This window comes from Bos taurus, chromosome X (assembly GCF_002263795.3).
Source record: "Bos taurus isolate L1 Dominette 01449 registration number 42190680 breed Hereford chromosome X, ARS-UCD2.0, whole genome shotgun sequence".
Lineage (NCBI taxonomy): Eukaryota > Metazoa > Chordata > Mammalia > Artiodactyla > Bovidae > Bos > Bos taurus.
The window spans coordinates 84,171,995-84,192,445 of record NC_037357.1 but is presented as its reverse complement, the minus strand read 5'-3'; positions in this window follow the sequence as shown (position 1 = coordinate 84,192,445).

Below are 20,451 nucleotides of genomic sequence, written 5' to 3'. Positions count from 1 at the left end.
TCACATAAAAGAAAATTACAGGCCAATATAATTCATGAACATAGATGCAAAAACTCTCAAGAATTCTAGCAAACAGAATTCAACAGCACATTAAAAAGATCATATACCATAAACAAGTCAGGTTTATCTCAGGGATGCAAGGATTATACAATATGAGAAACTCAGTAAGTGTGATACACCATATTAAAATGTGAAATATAAAAACTGTATTATAATATCAATAGATGCAGAAAAAGCTTTTGACAAAATTCAACAATGGTTTATGATTAAAGTAAAAAAAAAAAAAAAACTTTTCAAAAAATGAGGATAGAAGGAACATACCTCAACATAATAAAAACCATATACAACAAACCCACAGAAAACATTATTCTCAATGGTGAAAAACTGAAAGGATTCCCTCTAAGATCAGGAACAAGACGAGTATGCCCACTCTTGTCACTATTACTCAACATAGTTTTGGAAGTCCTAGCTATGGCAATCAGAGAAGAAAAACAAATAAAAGGAATCCCCATTGGAAAGAGGAAGTAAAACACTCACTGTTCGCAGATGAAATGATACTATACATAGAAACCCTTAAAGATAATATCAAAAAATTATTAGAGCTAATCCATTAATTTAGCAAAGTTACAGGATACAAAATCAATACACAGAAATAATCTGCATTCCTATACACTAACAATGAAAAATCATAAGGAGAAATTGAGGAAAGAATCCCATTCACATTGAAACAAAATGAATAAAATACCTAGGAATAAATGTACCTAAGTACACAAAAGACCTAAAAATTCTTTTAGAGAACTAAAAGTCACTGATGAAAAAACTCAAAGATGATTATAAACAGATGGAGAGATATTCCATGTTCCTGGGTTAGAAGAATCAATATTGTGAAAATGACTATTCTACCAAATGCAATCTACAGATTCAATACAATCCTTAACAAATCACCAATGGCATTTTTCTCAGAAGTAGGGCCAAAAAAAAATTTACAATTCATATGGAAACACAGAAGACTCTGAATAACCAAAGCAATCTTATGAAAGAAGAATGAAGCTGGAGGAATCAACCTTTCTAACTTCAGACTATACTACAAAGCTACAGTTTTGGAAACAGTATTGTACTGATGCAAAAAAAAAAAAAAAAAAGTATATAGACCAATGGAAGAAGATAGGAAGCCCAGAGAAAAACCCACATACCTATGAGCACCTTATCTTTGACAAAGGAGGCAAGAATATAAAATGGGTGAAAGATAGTCTGTTCAATATATGGTGCTGGAGGAACTAGACAGCTACATGTAAAAGAATGAAATTATAATACTTCCTAACACCATATTCAAAGATAAACTCAAAGTGGATTAAACACCTAAATGTATGACAAGAAGCTATAAATCTCTTAGCAGAAAACATAGGCAGAACACTGTATGACATAAATCACTGCAATATTCTCTATGACCCATCTCCTAGGGTAATGAAAATAAAAAAGTAAAATAAACAAGTGGGACCTAATTAAACTTAAAAGTTTTTACACAGCAAAGGAAAACTATAAACAAGGTGAAAAGACAACCCTCAGAATGGGAGAAAATAATAGCAAATTAAACAACTGACAAAGGATTAATTTCTGAAATATACAAGCAGCTCACGCAACTCAATACCAGAAAATCAAACAGCCCAATTAAAAAGTGGGCAAAAGATCTAAACAAACATTTCTCCAAAGAAGACATATGGATGGTTAATAAACAGATTAAAGGATGCTCAATATCACTCATAATTAGAGAAATGCAAATCAACACTACAATGAGATATCACATCACTTTTGTCACAATGGCTATCATCAAAAATCTACAAACCATAAATGCTAGAGAGTCCATTATTGGTGAGTAAATACATTGGTATAGCCACTATGGAAGACAACATGGAGATTCCTTAAAAAACTAGGAATAAAACTACCATGTGACCCAGCAATCCCCAAACTATGTATATACCCTGAGGAAATCAAAATTGAAAAAGACACATTTACCCCAATGTTCATTGCAGCACTCTTTACAATAGCTAAGACATGGAAGCAACCTCGATATCCATTGACAGGCGGATGGATAAAGAAGCTGTGGTATATATACATACACAATGCAATATTACTCAGCCATAAAAATAAATGTATTTAAGTCAGTTCTAATTATGTAGATGAACTAGAGTCTATTATAGAGAGTAAAGTAAGTCAAAAAGAGAAAAATAAATATTATATATTAACACATTTATATGGAATCCAGGAAGATGGTAATGATGAATTTATTTGCAGGGCAGACATAGAGAAAAGACTTATGGACATGGTGGAGATGGGGAGAAGGAGAGGGAAGGATGAACAGAGATATTTGCATGGAAACACATATATTACCATATGTAAAAAAAGTTAGCCAATGAGAATTTATTTTTATGCCACTGGGAACTCAAACTGGGGCACTGTAACAACCTAGAGGTGTGGGATAGGGTGGCAGGGAGTTTCAAGAGGGAAGAGACATATGTATTCTTATGGCTAATTCATGTTTATGTATGGCAGAAACCAACACAATATTTTAAATCAGCTATCCCTCATTTAAAAATAAATAAGTTAAAAATTTTTAAAAATAAAGAAAATGAGAAAATTAAAAAAAAAATTTAAATGATTCACTTGGAAAACAATTCCTTATATTAACCGTAACAAATGATACAGTATTGAAATTAATCTCACATACAGACCATTGGTGTTAAAGCTTATATATTCACTAAAAATGACCTAAAGTCTTTTAAAAAGCATATCTGTTTGGGCCCCACTTCCAGAAATGCTAATTTAGTTGATCTGAAATTAGACTTGGACAGCAGTACTCCTGACCTGCTCTCCATATAGGGTGAAAAATACATGTTTAAAAAACTGTGCTGGAGCAGACTTGAATTCAATAAATCTTTACCAGTTAGCAATTTAAGCATTATGTACCCCCATTTTATAGATGAGAAAACTGAAACTCAAATAAGTAAAAGAAGTTGCCCAATATCACACAGACAATAGGTGGGCAGAGCCAGAATTCTAGCTTAAGTCTATCTGAGTTCAAGACCTAAAGTCTTAGAAGCCCAGCCAAAAGAAGGGTTAGGGTTTGGGTGGGGCTCATGAAATAAATAGGTATTCCCTGTAATGAAAAGTCTTGTGGGTAGCAGAAAGCACAGTGGTTGAGAGTACAGCTGTAAAGCAAGTAATTGCTTTTGGTTCATTTTTTATTTTTTCTATTTACCAGTAACATGAGTAGGCTGATTAACCTGTCTCAATCTTCTCAACTACTATAATGGCAATAATAATAATATTTATTGCACAGAGTTTTGATGAGGATTAAAAGAATATTCATAATGGAGTTAAAAGAGTGTGTACTGTATAAAAAGTGATATATAAATTCTTGGAAAACAGCTAAAATTAAAAGTATGTATTCTGGTCATCTTGCACCTCTGCAGTTGCCACCTCTGAAGACATGGTTCTTATTAGTACAAGCAATATGAAATGAAAGAAATGTTACTTCAAACATAAAACCACAATAAAACATATAATTTGGTGACATAACCAAGAAAATGATGGCACTTAAGCAGCCCTACAGTTTCCAAATGGAAGTGAATAGAGAAAAAGTGGAAGAGCAGTTCTGCATGAGAGAAATAAGAAAAAACACTGAACTTGTAAAGATCAAAGCCTGATTCTGTCACTTAGACTAAAGAATAACGTTACTAACATCATTTATCCCAAAGCCTTTTTATCTAATAGAAACAGAAGTGTCATGAAAGGACTTGAATCACAATTGAAAATTATTGGTATTGTTTATAACAACCGACATTTATACAGACTTACAGTTATTTAGCACATAGCAACGGAGAAGGCAATGGTACCCCACTCCAGTACTCTCGCCTGCAGAATCCCATGGACGGAGGAGCCTGGTGGGCTGCAGTTCATGGGGTCGCAAAGAGTTGGACATGACTGGGCGACTTAACTTTCACTTTCCACTTTCATGAATGGAGAAGGAAATGGCAACCCACTCCAGTGTTCTTGCCTGGAGAATCCCAGGGATGGGGGAGCCTGGTGGGCTGCTGTCTATGGGGTAGCATAGAGTCGGACATGACTGACGCGACTTAGCAGCAGGAGCACATAGCAAATCCTCAGTACATAAGAATTTTATTGTTACTGCTGTTATTGTTTCTTTGTCACCTTTAAAAAAGAGGGACAAATTTCAGAGATGTATAAGGGACTTGTTCAAGACCATACAACACAAGCAATTAATTTTGGAGCAAGGGCTGGAAATGCTTCTGCTTGACTCCAAACTTCCATTATTTTCATCAGACCAGTTTTTCGTGGCATGTTAAAAGATATTTAAGCAAGTAAAATATGTAACTAATATTCCCCAAACTTTACACTACAGTTGTACACTACAAGATTTTCATAGATACTCTGTGAGAAACAAAATGTTTCTTTGGTCAAATAAGCTTGCAAGTATTGTGTTAAACATTAAACACATTTTTATGAAAAACTCCTCAGATAGGTTAAAATGTATTGGTTGTCATGAATCTCCACAGAAGGCCCAGAAAATGCAGGTTTTCCCAAACATCTTTGACTATAAAATCTTCTGTTCTATGGAACACATTTTGATACTTTGCAGAGTTCTAGTGTTCTACTGAATGTAATTTGGAAACCACTGGACTGCTGGGCATACACACAGAGGAAACCAGAATTCAAAGAGACACATGTACCCCAATGTTCATCACAGCACTATTTACAATAGCCAGGACATGGAAGCAACCTAGATGTCCATCAGCAGATGAATAGATAAGAAAGCTATGGTATATGTATACAATGGAATATTACTCAGCTATTAAAAAGAATGCATTTGAATCAGTTCTGATGAGGTGGGTGAAACTGGAGCCTATTATACAGAGCGAAGTAAGTCAGAAAGAAAAACACAAATACAGTATATTAACACATATATATGGAATTTAGAAAGATGGTAATGAGGACCCTATATGCGAGACAGCAAAAGAGACACAGATGTAAAGAACAGACTGTTGGACTCTGTGGGAGAAGGTGAGGGTGAAATGATTTGAGAAAATAGCATTGAAACATCTATATTATCAAATGTGAAATAGATCACCAGTCCAGGTTTGATGCATGAGTCAGGGTGCTCAGGGCTGGAGCATTGGGATGACCCTGAGAGATGGGATGGGGAGGGAGGTGGAAGGGAGGGTCAGGATGGGGAACACATGTACACCCATGGCTGATTCATGTGAATGTATGGCAAAAACCACCACAATATTGTAAAGTAATTAGCCTCCAATTAAAAAATTTAAAAAATGCCTTGAGATTTGCTAACAGTAATTCTACCAGGTTTTTCTAAGTGAAAAATATCATCCCTCAAATGGTAGACACTGTAGAGATGGGCAGGGAGGGAGTTTCAGAAATTTAAATATTAGACAGTATGTACAACAAAGAAGGGTTGATCATGTTAAAAAGTATGGTGATTCCAAAAGCTGGATCATCAGAGCCAGGGAAGGGTGATCAGGAAATAATGACAAGTCAAAACAAGTTCAGAATCCAAAATCCACAGCAATCATGGGTAGCAGTTTAGTGAGAGGACTAGGCCCAGGGATGGATCAAGAATGTTTTCAGGGTCAACACAAACCAAATTTATCTAATTGTTTTAATTTAGTTTTACAGTCAAGTTACATAGGAGCACAACTGACCCCACTGAGATGGGGGCACCTCATATTAAAGGAATTTTAACATTTGGTATTTTACTGGTAAAGATTCTAGAAGCCTTTGATTGATGGATGATATAAGAACAGAGAGTGAAAAAATTGGACAAATGTAATTATGATATATTATTACATAATATCTATAATATCCGAAGTACAAAAGACATGATAAGTATATTGGCAATCAGCATTGTGTCCACCTAACTTGGCAGCTAAGTTTTTTGTTCTAGATAACATGGGGACAAATGGCAACTTCTTCAGCTCTGCTAAGGCTTGTTTAGGCCCAAACAGTTTCTTACCCGTACCATTAATTAAACTCCTTGTCTACTTACTTGCCATGGATGCAAGCACTACACTTCTACTAGGTTATGTTTGTCCATTGTAACTTTCACTGTATTATTTTCTTGTTTAAGTGTCTCATCATTGCTCTCTGGGTTTCCTGGCATGCCCTTTTATGTATCTCTTTTATTCTGACCTTGCTTTCCCCCAATTTATTCTTACTTCACACTGTAGCTTTTAACTCTAGTATTTCTATTTGATTTGTGCCTTTGCTTACTAACACTTTCACTTTAGGTTTTCCTAATGCCTGCAATGCCCCTACCTCACCCTACAGAGAACCGTCCCTTGTGACTTGACAACTTCTGCTCATCATTTAAGTGGTTTCTGTGTCCTTCCTGAAAGTCAGTCACTATTCTTTTTTCTACCACTTCTGGGGTGAATATTTCCAAATGTGGTTCTATATTGCTGCTGCTGTTGAGCCACCAAGTTGTGTCCAACTTTTTGTGACCCTATGGACTGCAGCATGCCAGGCTTCCCTGTCTCTCACTATCTCCTGGGGTTTGCCTAAGTTCATATCCATTGAATCAGTGATGCTGTCCAACCATCTCATCCTCTGTCACCTCCTTCTCTTCTTGCCCTCAATCTTTCCCAGCATAAGGGTCTTTTCCAGTGAGTCAGTTGTTCTCCTAGTGTGGCCAAATATTGGAGCTTCAGCTTCAGCATCAGTCCTTCCAGAGAGTATTCAGGGTTGATTTCCTTTAAGATTGACTTGTTTGATCTCCTTGCTTTCCAAGGGACTCTTAAGGGTCTTCTCCAGAACCACAGTTCGAAAGCATCACTTCTTTGGCACTCTGCCATCTTTATTGTCCAGCTCTCACATCCATACATGACTACTGGAAAGACCATAGCCTTAACTATATCAACTTTTGTCAGCAAAGTGATGTCTTTGCTGCTCACCCTCCCCCCATATTACTCTATGCTTATACTCATCTTTTCACTTATCACATTGTATAGAATGTTTTTCTCTGTGTACCTGTCTCATTCATTACAATGTCTTCTTCATTAGATTGAAATTAGGGACATAGATGGAGATTCAAACCAGTAGGGAAACTTTCTGCTCATCTCTATTGGCACCAATGTCTATCACTATCTAGCCTATCATTACTTTTCTTTAATTTAATCAATGTGCAGTGCATCTCAGAGACTATAAACTTTCTCCTTTTTAGACAAAGAGAGGATGATGAATTTTGTATCAAGAAGCAGAAGTAGAACACTGTGCTTTTAAGAATTTCAAGGAGTCTAGGGAAGGCAGACTGGTCTAGCAAGGCTGTTCCTAGAAAGAGGAACAATCAGAAAGAAAGTGATAGGAGTAGGTTTCCCAGGAGACTGTCTGATGGATGAGATCACATTGCAGGTCTATAAACCTGCCAACAAAGGGCCAAATCAAAACAACATGCCTGGGGCAGGAGTAGAGAGATGAGTGAATTTCAGGGAAACAGTCTCATATATTTTAAGACATATACATAGAGTATTCTAAGACATCCACATAAATTTCAACATATTGTTTACATATAAATATGTATAGAATATTATATATGTATTTGTATAAAGACTAAGGTATTCTAGTATAACTATTACTGAGAAGGAAATATCCGTTTTTGGGAAAAATCCAACATTTGGTTTTACTTTATTTGGAAAATGATGGCCTACCCTTAAAGTACACTCTAGGTAACACCAAAGAGAATTTAAAGCACATGTTGAACCTATATTTTAAGGCCAATCATCCTGAACATATACTCCAAATTTGAAGAAAATCTGGCCAACAGTACTTTTACAGTATTTTTCCCAAATAAAGATTTTTATCCATATAGATTTATTTTTATTTATATAGATTTAATATTAACAAAACCATGTAAAATACTTTTATCTTTGTTTTTACATATGAATGAACTCAGATTGGTGAAAAGACAATTCACACCTTGGTATATTTTAATTCTGTATCCATAATCTTTCAATGATACCATGCTATATCTTCAAGCATATTTGCCAGATTTTGTTTTGTACTGCACAGTATTTCCATGGAGCTTTATTCAAAGCTTAACTGTTTGAATTCTTTTTAAATTGAAGTGTATATGATTTACAATATTATATTAGATTCAAATGTATAACATAATGATTCAATATTTCTAGATTACCCTCCATTTTATTATAGATATTGGCTATATACTTTGTGCTGTACAATATATCCTTGTAAGTATTTTTATACATAATAGTTTGTATCACAAAACCCCCTACCCCTACTGTGCCTCTTCACCCTTTCCTCTTCCCAGAGCAACTATTAGTTTGTTCTTTATATCTGTGCATCTGGTTTGTTACATTTGTTTTATTTCTTAGATTCCACATATGCATGATAATATTCAGTATCTGTCTTACACTACTAAACATTATATCCTCCATATCATCCATATTGTTGCAAATGGCAAAATTTCATTATTTTTATGGCTACTGTCCCACTCTCTTTCCCTCCCTCACTCCCTCTCTCTGTATATAGATAGATAAATAGATAGTGGTGCAGTGGTAAAGAATCTGTCTGCCAATGTGGGAGATGCAAGAGACGTGGGTTTAATCCCTGGGTCAGAAAGATCCCGTAAAGTAGGAAATGACAATCTGCTACAGTATTCCTGCCTGGAAAAGTCCATGGACAGAAGAGCCTGGTGGACTACATTCCATGCAATGTAATGAGTCGGACACAACTGAGCACAAGAACAAAGATAGATAGATAGACCAGCCTCTCTATCCATTCTTCCGTTGATGGGCATTTAATTTGCTTGTGTGTGTGTGCTGTGCTTAGTCACTCAGTGGTATCTGACTCTTTGCGACCCCATGCTTATGCAGCACCAATGGTGCATATATCTTTTCAAATTAGTGTTTCCCTTTTCTTGGAATATATACCTAGGAGTGGAATTGCTTGATCATATGGTATATCTATTTTCATAATTTTTTGAGGAAACTCCATACTGTTTTCCAGAGTGGCTATACCAATTTACATTGCCCTGTATAAAGAAAGCTCCCCTTTCTCTGTATCCTCACCAACATTTGTTATTTGTAGACTTTTTGATGATAGTCATTTGGACAGGTATCAAGTGGTATCACATTGTGGTGTTTTCTTTTCTCCTTACTTTAAAGTTGTATTTATTTTAAACATTTATTTTTTATTGAAGTATAGCTGATTTACATTTTTTGTTAGTTTCATAAGTACAGCATAGTGATTCAGTATTTTTGTAGATTACATTCCATTTTAAGTTAATATAGGATAATGGTAATAGTTTCCTGTGATATACAGTAGTTTCTACTTCTTATTTATTTTATGAATAGTTGCCTGTGTCTCTTAATCATATAATCTTATCTCACCTACCCCTTTTCCCTTTCCACAAGTGTAGGAACTACTCTGTTCTCTGTGTCTGTGAGTCTGTTTCTGTTTTGTTATACACATTCACTTAGTTTTAGATTGCACATATATAAGTGATATCATACAGCATTTGACTTTATCTATCTGACTTATTTCACTAATATTCTCTAGGTCCATCCACATTGTGGAAAATGTCAGTATTTTATTCTCTTTTTATAGCTGAGTAATGTCTTATATAGATGCCCTTGTGCCAACTTGAATTAATGCTATCAGGAGTCAGGGACACAGAGGGTGGGGCATAACCAGCCCCTCACTGGCTGCTCCTGTTCACTCTAGCTTTCTGCAGCACCCCCACACCCATGGCTATATCCATGATTCTCTTAGAGCTGTAATGAGGTGAGAGTGGGGAAGCATTTGTTATTAGATGACTGGAGTTTTGCAGCCAACTGCATACACATATATGTGTGTGTATGTGTGTGTGTGTGTGTGTGTAAAGAGAGGCAATCTAGCAGGCATAAGGTGTATGTCCTTGTTTTGATTTGAATTTCTCTGATATTTTAAGGATATTGAGCATCTTTTCATATATTTGTTAGCCATCTACACATATTCTTTGGAAAAATGTCTATCCAGGTCTTCTACCCACTTTTGAACTGGGTTATTTGACTTTTTGATATTAAGCTGTATGAGCTATTTGTATATTTTGGATATTTAACCCTTGTCGATCACATCATTTGAAAATATTTTCTCCCATTTCATAGGCTATGTTTTTGTTTTGTTAGTGGTTTCCTTTGCTGTGCAAAAGTTTTTAAGTTTAATTAGATCAGCTTTGTATATATTTGCTTCTATTTTCTTTGCCTTAGGAGACAGATCAAAGAAAATATTAATATGGTTTTACCAAAGAGTGTTCTATGTTCTTTTCTAGGTGTTTCATGGTTTCAAGTCTTTAAACCATGTTGAGGTTTTTTTTTTTTTTTTTTTTTTCCTGTATGATGTGAAGGAATGTTCAATCTCTTTGTTTGACATGTGGCTGTCCAGGTTTTCTGGTACCACTTTTTTTTTTTTTTTTTTTATTGGAGTATAGTTGATTTAAAATATTGTGTTAGTTTCAGGTATACACCAAAGTGAATTAATTATACTTATATATATATCCACTCTTTTACAGATTCTTAGTCCCTACAGTCCATTACAGTGTATTGAGTATGGTTCCCTGTTCTATACAGCAAGTCCTTAAAAGTTATTTTTTTCTAGATTCCACATATAAGTGATATTATATAATATTGCTTTTCTCTTCTGACTTACTTTACTCTGTGACAGTCTCTAGGTCCATCCACCACTCTGCAAATGACACTATTTCCTTTCTCTTTATGGTTGAGTAATATTCCATTTTTCATATGTATAGCATCTTCATTTTTTTCTCATTTAATGCAATGTTTTAATCAAGGATAGGAAGATAATAAAGACTGAAAACTTCATTTCATATTTAGTTTGGGAGACCAGTTTTGCTGAAAAGCATATCTAATGAAATATTTTATTAATTCTTGATGTTATAAAGTACTTGAAAGTTCTTATTTAGACAATAGAAATGTAGAATTTTGTTAATCAACATAACATGGGGATTTATGTACCAATTTCCATACCAATTTCCTCTTGGTATTTTTATAAACTAAATATAAATTTTAAGAGATTGGCTAATATTATATTTTGTCTTTTGAAAATGATGTATATCTTTTTAAATTTTATTCTTCAAACTTATTTTTTAATTTGAGGAAAATTGCTTCATAGTGGTGTGTTGGTTTCTACTACACAAAAAAAGTAAATCACTCGTAATAATCTATATATCCCCTCCCTATTGAGCTTCTCTCCCCCATTCCACCCTTCTAGGTCATCACAAAGGGAAGGCTGGGCTCCCCATGTTATATAGCAGCTACCCACTAGTTATCTATTTTATACAATAGTGTATATAGGTCAATGGTGGTTTTTCAATTCATCCCATCCTCTTCCCTCTCTGTGTTCACAAGTCCATTCTCTACATCTGTCTACATGTGTTTATTGGCTATCTGCATGTCTTCTTTCCACTTCATGGATTACAGCCTTATGATAAAAGGGTTGCAAAACTCAATGAAGCTATGAGCCATGCCATGCAGGATGACCCAGGATGGACAAGTTATAATGAAGAGTTCTGGAAAAATGTGGTTCACTGGAGAAGGAAATGACAAACCACTCCAGCATTTTTGCCTATAGAACCCCATGAACAGTATGAAAAGGCAAAAAGTATGACACCAGAAGATGAGCCACCTAGGTCAGCACGTGTCCAATATACTACTAGGGTAGATCAGAGGACAATTGCTAACACCTCCAGAAAGAATGAAGTAGCTGGGCCAAAGCAGAAATGATGTTGTCATGTCTGTGTCTGTTGCTGAAAGTAAATTTTGATGCTGTGAAGAACAATACTGCATAGGACCCTGGAATGTTATTAGATCCAGGAATCACAATAAATTGGATGTAGTCAAGCAACAGATGGCAAGATTAAACATCAACATCTTAGGAATCAGTGAACTAAAATGGATGGGAATGCTGCTGCTGCTGCTAAGTGACTTCAGTCGTGTCCGACTCTGTGAAACCCCATAGACGGCAGCCCACCAGGCTTCCCCATTCCTGGGATTCTCCAGGCAAGAACACTGGAGTGGGTTGCCATTTCCTTCTCCAATGCATGAAACTGAAAAGTGAAAGTGAAGTCACTCAGTCATGTCTGACTCTTCGTGACCCCCCTGGAATGCAGCCTACCAGGCTCCTCCATCCATGGGATTTTCAAGGCAAGAGTACTGGAGTGGGTTGCTATTGCCTTCTCCATCATTACTCCCAGACATAACCAATTAGATCATATCTTCTTATTTTAAATAAGCAGTCAGCACTTCTCAAATAATGCAGAACATTGATTTCCAGGATGGGAATGGATGGATTTAATTCAGATGACCTGTATATCTACTACTGTGGGCAAGAATTTATTAAAAGAAATGGAGTAGCCCTCATAGTCAATGAAAGAGTCTGAAAGTCAGTATTTGGGTACAACCTCAAAAATGACAGAATTATCTAAGTTTTTTTCTAAAGCAAACCTATACCAGAGTAATCCAAGTCTGTGCCCCAACCACTGATGCCAAAGAACTGAAGTTAACTGAATCTATGAAGACCTACAAGACCTTCTAGAACAAACATCAAAAAAAAAAAAAAAAAGATGTCCTTTTCATCATAGAGTAAAGTAGGGAAAAAGTAGGAAGTCAAGAGATACTCAGAATAATAGGCAAGCTTGGCCTTGGAGTACAAAATGAAGCAGGGTAAAGGCTAAAAGAGTCATGTCAAGAGAGCACACTGGTCATAGCTAACAACCTTTTCCAGCAACACAAGAGATAATTCTACACATGGACGTCACCAGATGGTCAATACTGAAATCAGATTATGTTCTTTGCAGCCAAAGATTGAAGAAGATCTACACAGTCACCAAAAGACAGACTACGAGCAGACCATGGCTCAGATTATAAGCTACTTATTACAAGTTCAGTTCAGTTCAGTCGCTCAGTCGTGTCCGACTCTTTGCGACCCCAGAACCACAGCACGCCAAGCCTCCCTGTCCATCACCATCTCCCGGAGTTCATCCAAGCTCATGTCCATCGAGTTGGTGATGCCATCCAGCCATCTCATCCACTGTCGTCCACTTCTCCTCCTGCCCTCAATCCCTCCCATAATCAGAGTCTTTTCCAATGAGTCAACTCTTCGCATGAGGTGGCCAAAGTACTGGAGTTTCAGCTTTAGCATCATTCCTTCCACACAACACCAGGACCAATCCCCTTTAGAATGGACTGGTTGGATCTCCTTGCAGTCCAAGGGACTCTCAAGAGTCTTCTCCAACACCACAGTTCAAAAGCATCAATTCTTCAGTGCTCAGCGTTCTTCACAGTCCAACTCTCACATCCATACATGACCACTGGAAAAACCATAGCTTTGACTAGATGGATCTTTGTTGGCAAAGTAATGTCTCTGCTTTTGAATATGATATCTAAATTGGTCATAACTTTCCTTCAAAGGAGCAAGCGTCTTTTAATTTCATGGCTGCATTCACCATCTGCAGTGATTTTGGAGCCAAAGAAAAAATAAAGTCTGACACTGTTTCCCCATCTATCTGCCATGAAGTGATGGGACCAGATGCCATGCTCTTAATTTTATGAATGTTGAGCTTTAAGCCAACTCTTTCACTCTGCTCTTTCACTTTCATCAAGTGGCTTTTTAGTTTCTCTTCCCTTTCTGCTATAAGGGTGGTGTCATCTGTATATCTGAGGTTATTGATATTTCTCCTGGCAATCTTGATTCCAGTTTGTGCTTCTTCCAGCCCAGTGTTTCTCATGATGTACCCTGCATATCAGTTAAATAAGCAAGGTGACAATATACAGCCTTGACATAACCTTTTCCTATTTGAAACCAGTCTGCTACCTCCCGGAGAAGGCAATGGCACCCCACTCCAGTACTCTTGCCTGGAAAATCCTATGGATGGAGGAGCCTGGTAGGCTGCAGTCCATGGGGTCGCTGAGGGTCAGACACGACTGAGTGATTTCACTTTCACTTTTCACTTTCATGCATTGGAGAAGGAAATGGCAACCCACTCCAGCGTTCTTGCCTGGAGAATCCAGGGATGGTGGAGCCTTGTGGGCTGCCGTCTATGGGGTCGCACAGAGTCGGACACAACTGAAGCGACTTAGCAGCAGCAGCAGCAGCAGCTGCTACCTCCACTAGCTTTGTTCATAGTGATGCTTTCTAAGGCCCACTTGGCTTCACATTCCAGGATGTCTGGCTCTAGGTGAGTAATCACACCATCGTGATTATCTTGTTTGTAAATATCTTTTTTGTACAATTTCTCTGTGTATTCTTGCCACCTCTTCTTAATATCTTCTGCTTCTGTTAGGTCCATAATATTTATTTCCTTTATTGAGCCCATCTTTGCATGAAATGTCCCTTAGTATCTCTAATTTTCTTGGAGATCTCTAGTCTTTCCCATTCTGTTGTTTTCCTCTATTTCTTTGCATTGACCACTGAGGAAGGCTTTCTTATCTCTTCTTGCTATTCTTTGGAACTCTGCATTCAGATGCTTATATCTTTCCTTTTCTCCTTTGGTTTTTGCTTCTCTTCTTTTCACAGCTATTTGTAAGGCCTCCCCAGACAGCCATTTTTTTTTTTTTAATTTCCTTTCCATGGTGATGGTCTTGATTCCTGTCTCCTGTACAATGTCACGAACCTCTGTCCACAGTTCATCAGGCACTCTATCAGACCTAGTCCCTAAATCTGTTTCTCACTTCCACTGTATAATCATAAGGGATTTGATTTACGTCATACCTGAATGGTCTAGTGGTTTTCCCTACTTTCTTCAATTTAAGTCTGAATTTGGCAATAAGGAGTTCATGGTCTGAGCCACAGTCAATTCCTGGTCTTGTTTTTGCTGACCGTATAGAGCTTCTCCATCTTTGGCTGCAAAGAATATAATCAATCTGATTTCAGTGTTGACCATCTGGTGATGTCCATGTGTAGAGTCTTCTCTTGTGTTGTTGGAAGAGGGTGTTTCCTATGACCAGTGTGTTCTCTTGACAAAACTCTATTAGCCTTTGCCCTGCTTCATTCCGTATTCCAAGGCCAAATTTGCCTGTTACTCCAGGTGTTTCTTGACTTCTTACTTTTGCATTCCAGTCCCCTATAATGAAAAGGACATCTTCTTTGGGTGTTAGTTCTAAAAGGTCTTGTAGGTCTTCATAGAACTGTTCAACTTCAGCTTCTTCAGTGTTACTGTTTGGGGAATAGATTTGGATTACTGTGATACTGAATGGTTTCCTTGGAAACAAACAGAGATCATTATGTCGTTTTTGAGATTGCATCCAAGTACTGCATTTCAGACTCTTTTATTGACCATGATAGCTACTCCGTTTCTTCTAAGGGATTCCTGCCCACAGTAGTAGATATAATGGTCATCTGAATTAAATTCACCATTCCAGTCCATGTTAGCTCACTGATTTCCTAAACTGTTGATACTCGCTCTTGCCATCTCCTGTTTGACCACTTTCAATTTGCCTTGATTCATGGGCCTAACATTCCACGTTCCTATGCAATATTGCTCTTTACCGCATCGGGCTTTACTTCCATCACCAGTCACATCCACACCTGGGTGTTGTTTTTGCTTTGGCTCTGTCTCTTCATTCTTTCTGGAGTTATTTCTCCACTGATCTCCATGGCCGAAAGGAGCTACCCCACACCCGATGTCAGGGGCAGCGGCCTGGAGGAGCTACCCCAGGTCCGAGGTCGGGGGCGGTGGCCAAGAGTGCCAGGCCACAATAGCATAGGAGAGGCTGAGAGGAGCTACCCCACGTCTGAGGTCAGGGGCCATGGCTGGGAGGAGCTACCCCCGGTCCGAAGTCAGGGGTGGCAGCCGAGAGAAGCTACCCCATGTCTGAGGTTAGGGGCGGCTTCTGAGAGGAGCAACCCCACGTCCAAGGAGTGGTGACTGCACAGGCACAGGAGGGCCAAGAGGAGCTACTCTATGTTCAAGGTCAGGAGGAGAAGTGGTGAGGAGATACCCTTCGTCCAATATAAGGAGCAGTGGCTGCACTTTGCTGAAGCAGCCGTGAAGTGATACTCCACGTCCAAGGTAAGAGAAACCCAAGATGGTAGGTGTTGTGAGAGGCATCAGAAGGCAGACATACAAACCATAATCACAGAAAACTAGTCAATATAATCACATGGACCACAGCCTTGTCTAACTCAATGAAACTAAGCCATGCCATGTGGGATGCCATGTGGGGTCACCCAAGAGGCTGGGTCATGGTGGAGATGTCTGACAGAATGTGGTCCATTGGAGAAGGGAATGGCAAACCACTTCAGTATTCTTGCCTTGAGAACCCCATGAACATTATGAAAAGGCAGAATGATAGGATACTGAGAGAGGAACTCCCCAGGTCGGTAGGTGCCCAATATGCTACTGGAAATCAGTGGAGAAAGAACTCCAGAAAGAATGAAGGGATGGAGCCAAAGCAAAACAATACCTTACTACAAAATTCAGGTTTAAATTGAAGAAAGTAAGGAAAACCATTAGGCAATCCAAATATTACCTAAAGCAATCCCCTCATGATTATACAGTGGAGGTGATGAATAGATTCATGGGATTAAATCTGGTAGACAGAGTGCCTGAAGAAGTATGGATCTAGGTTCATATGTACAGGAAGCAATGACTATACCCATCCCAAAGAAAATTAAATGCAAGAAGGCAAAGTGCTTGTTTGAGGAAACTTTACAAATAGCTGAGGCAAAATAATAATAATAATAATAATAATAATCTGAGGAAAGAAAAAGGCAAGGGACAAGGGAGAATGTATACCTAACTAAATGAAGAGTTCCAGAAAATAGCAACAAAAGATAATAAAGCCTCCTTAAATGAACAATGTGAAGAAATTAAGGAAAACAATAGAATGGGAAGACTAGAGATCTCTTCAAGAAAAGTGGATATGTCAAGAGAACATTTCTTGCAAAAATGGGCATAACAAAAGACAGAAATCATAAAGAGCTAATAGAAACAGATGAGGTTAAGGAGAGGTGGCAAGAATACAAAGAAACACTCTACAAAAAAAATATTAATGACCCAAATAACCACGAAGCTGTGGTCACTCACCTAGAGCCAGGTATCCTTGAGTGTGAGGTCAAGTGGACCTTAGGAAACATTACTAAGAGCAAGTTAGTAGAGATGATAGAATTCCAGCTGTAATAATTAAAATCCTAAAAGATGGTGCTATTACAGTGCTGCATTCAACATGTAAGCAAATTTGGAACACTCAACAGTGGCCACTAGATTGGAAAAAGTGAGTTTCCATTCCAATCCCAAAGAGGGCAATTCCAAAGAACATTCAAACTACCATACGATTGCATTCATTTCACACTGTACTCAGGTTTTGTTCAAAATCCTAGAAGATAGGCTTCAAGAGCATGTGAACTGAAAGCTGGATTTTGAAGAGTCAGAGGGATCAGAAATCAAATTGCCAACATTCATTCTATCATAGAGAAAGCAAAGGGATTTCAGAAAAACATCTACTTCTGCTTTATTGACTATGCTAAACCACTGATTATGTGGATCACAAACATCTATGGGAAATTCTCTAAGAGATAGGAGTACCAGACCACTTACCTGTCTCCTTATAAACCTGTATTTGAGTCAAGAAGCAAAAGTTAGAAATGGACATGAAACAATGGACTGGTTCAAAATTGGGAAAGGAGTACAACTTGTGATTCTGCTTATTTAACTTCTATTCAGAGAACATCATACAAAATGCCAGGCTGGATGAATTACAAACAGGAAACAAGATAAAGGCACTCTTGATGAGGCTGAAAGAGGGGAATGAAAAAGCTGGCTTAAAACTCAGCTTTCAAAAAATTAAGATCATAGCTTTCAGTCACATCACTTTATAGGAAATAGAAAGAGAAGTGGAAATAGTGACAGATTTCATTTTCCTGAGCTCCAAAATCACTGCGGATGGTGACTGCATCCATGAAATTAAAAGTCACTAGCTCTTTGGAAGGAAATCTTTGATAAATATAGACAGTGTATTGAAAGCAGAGACATAACTTTGCCAACAAAGGTCCATACAGTCAAAACTATGGTGTTTCCAGCAGTCATGTACAAATGTGAGAATTGAATCGTAAAGAAGACTGAGTGCCAGAGATATGATCCTTTCAAATCTTGATGCTGGAAAAGATTCTTGAGAGTCTATGGGAGTGCAGTCAATCCTAAGAGAAATCAAATCAACTCTGAATATTGATTGGAAGTACTGAAGCTGAAGCCGAAGCTCCAACATTTTGGCCACCTGATGTGAAGAGCCAATTCATTGGGAAAGATCCTGTTGCTGGAAAGATTGATGGCAAAAGAAGGGCTTGACAGAGGAAGAGAGTATTACTGACTCAATAGACAAGAATTGGAACAAACTCCAGGAGATTGTGGAAGACAAAGGAGTCTGGCGTGCTGCAGTGCATGTGGTAGTAGTGAGCCAGATATGACTTAGCAACTGAACAGCATGTCTTCTTTGGATAAATGTCTGTTTAGGTCTTTTTTCCCATTTTTGTTTTATATTGAGCTGCCTGAGCTCTTTGTATATTTTGGACATTAATCCTTAGTTAATTGCTTCATTTGCAATGATTTTCTCCCGTTCTGAATGCAGTCTTTTCATTTTATTTATAGTTTTCTTTGCTGTACAAAAGCATTGAAATTTAATTAATTCCCATTTGTTTATTTTTGCTTTCATTTCCTTTACTCTAGGACGTGGGTCAGAGAGAATCTTGCTGTGATTTATGTCAAAGTGTGCTCTGCCTATATTTCCTCTAAGAGCTTTATAGTCTCTAGATTTAAATTTTTGTCTTTAATCCATTTTGACTTTATTTTTGTGTATTCTAATTTTGTTCTTTTACATGTAATTGCAGTTTCCCAGCACCACTTATTGCATATTCTTGCCTCCTTTATCAAAGATAAGATTCCCAGAGGTGCATGTGTTTATTTCAGGGTGCCCTATCTTCTTCCATTGATCTATATTTCTGTTTTTGTACCACTACCATACTGTTTTGATGACTGTAGGTTTGTAGAACAGTCTGAAGTCAGGAAGGTTTATTCCTCAAACTCTGTTTTTCTTTCTCAAGATCGCTTTGACTATTCTGCATCTTTTGGGTTTCCATACAAATTGTGAAGGTTTTTATTCTAATTTGGTGAAAAAAAAATGCCATTAGTAATTTGATAGGGATTTCATTGGATCTATAGATTGCTTTAGGTAGTATAACCATGACTGATTCTCCAATCCAAGAATATGGTATATATCTCATTGTGTTTGTGCCATCTTTGATTTCTTTCATCAATGTTGTATGGTTTTTCTGCATACAGGTCTTTTTTCTCCCTAAGTAGGCTTATTCCTATGCATTGTATTCTTTTATTGTGATGGTGAGTGAGACTGTTTCCTTAGTTTCTCTTTCTGATTTTTAATTGTTAGTATCTAGGAATGCAATGGATTTCTGTGTATACATTTATTTTTTTTATCCTGTGACTTATTAAACTCATAGATTAGATCTAGAATTTTGGTGGAATTTTTAGGGTTTTCTAGGTGTAATATCATGTCATCTGCAAACAGTGAGAGTTTTACTTCTTTTTCCATCTGGTTTCCTTTTATTTATTTTTCTTCTCTGATTGCCATGGCTTGGACTTCCAAAGCTATATTAAATAATAGTGGTGAGAGTGGATACCCTTGTGTTGTTTCTGATCTTAGAGGAAATGTCCTCAGTTTTTCAATGTTGAGAATAATGTTTTCTGTGTGCTTGTAGTTTTCTAATTTTGAGTTAAGTTCCTTCTATGCCAATTTTCTGGAGAGTTTTTTTTTTTTTTTTTTTTTTAATCATAAATGAGTATTGAACATTGTCAAGAAGTTTCTCTGCATCTATTTAAATAAACCTACGATTTTCATCTTTCAATTAGTTAATATGGTGTATCCCATTGTTTGATTTGAATATATTGAAGAATCCCTGCATCCCTGGGATAAACCTCACTTGGCCATGGTGAATAATCCCCTTAATGTGTTATTGGATTCTCTTTGATAGAATTTTGAGGATTTTTGTGTCTATGCTCATCAGTGATACAGGCTTATGATTTTTGTTTCTCTTCTTGATATTTTTGTCTGATTTTAGCTTTATGGTGCTTCTTGCTTCATAGAACCAATTGGGGAGATTTCCTCCCTCTGCAGTGTTTTTGGAAGGGCTTGAGTAGGATAGATGTTTGCTCTTCTGTAAATAGTTAACTTTGCCTGTGAATCTATCTGGCAACGGGCTTTTGTTTGTTGGAAGATTTTTGATGACAGTTTTGGTTTCAGTCTTTGTGACTGGTCTGTTTATATTTTCTCTTCCTTCCTCGCTAAGTCTTGGAAGGTTGTACCTTTCTTAGAATTTGTCCATTTCTTCCAGGTTGTC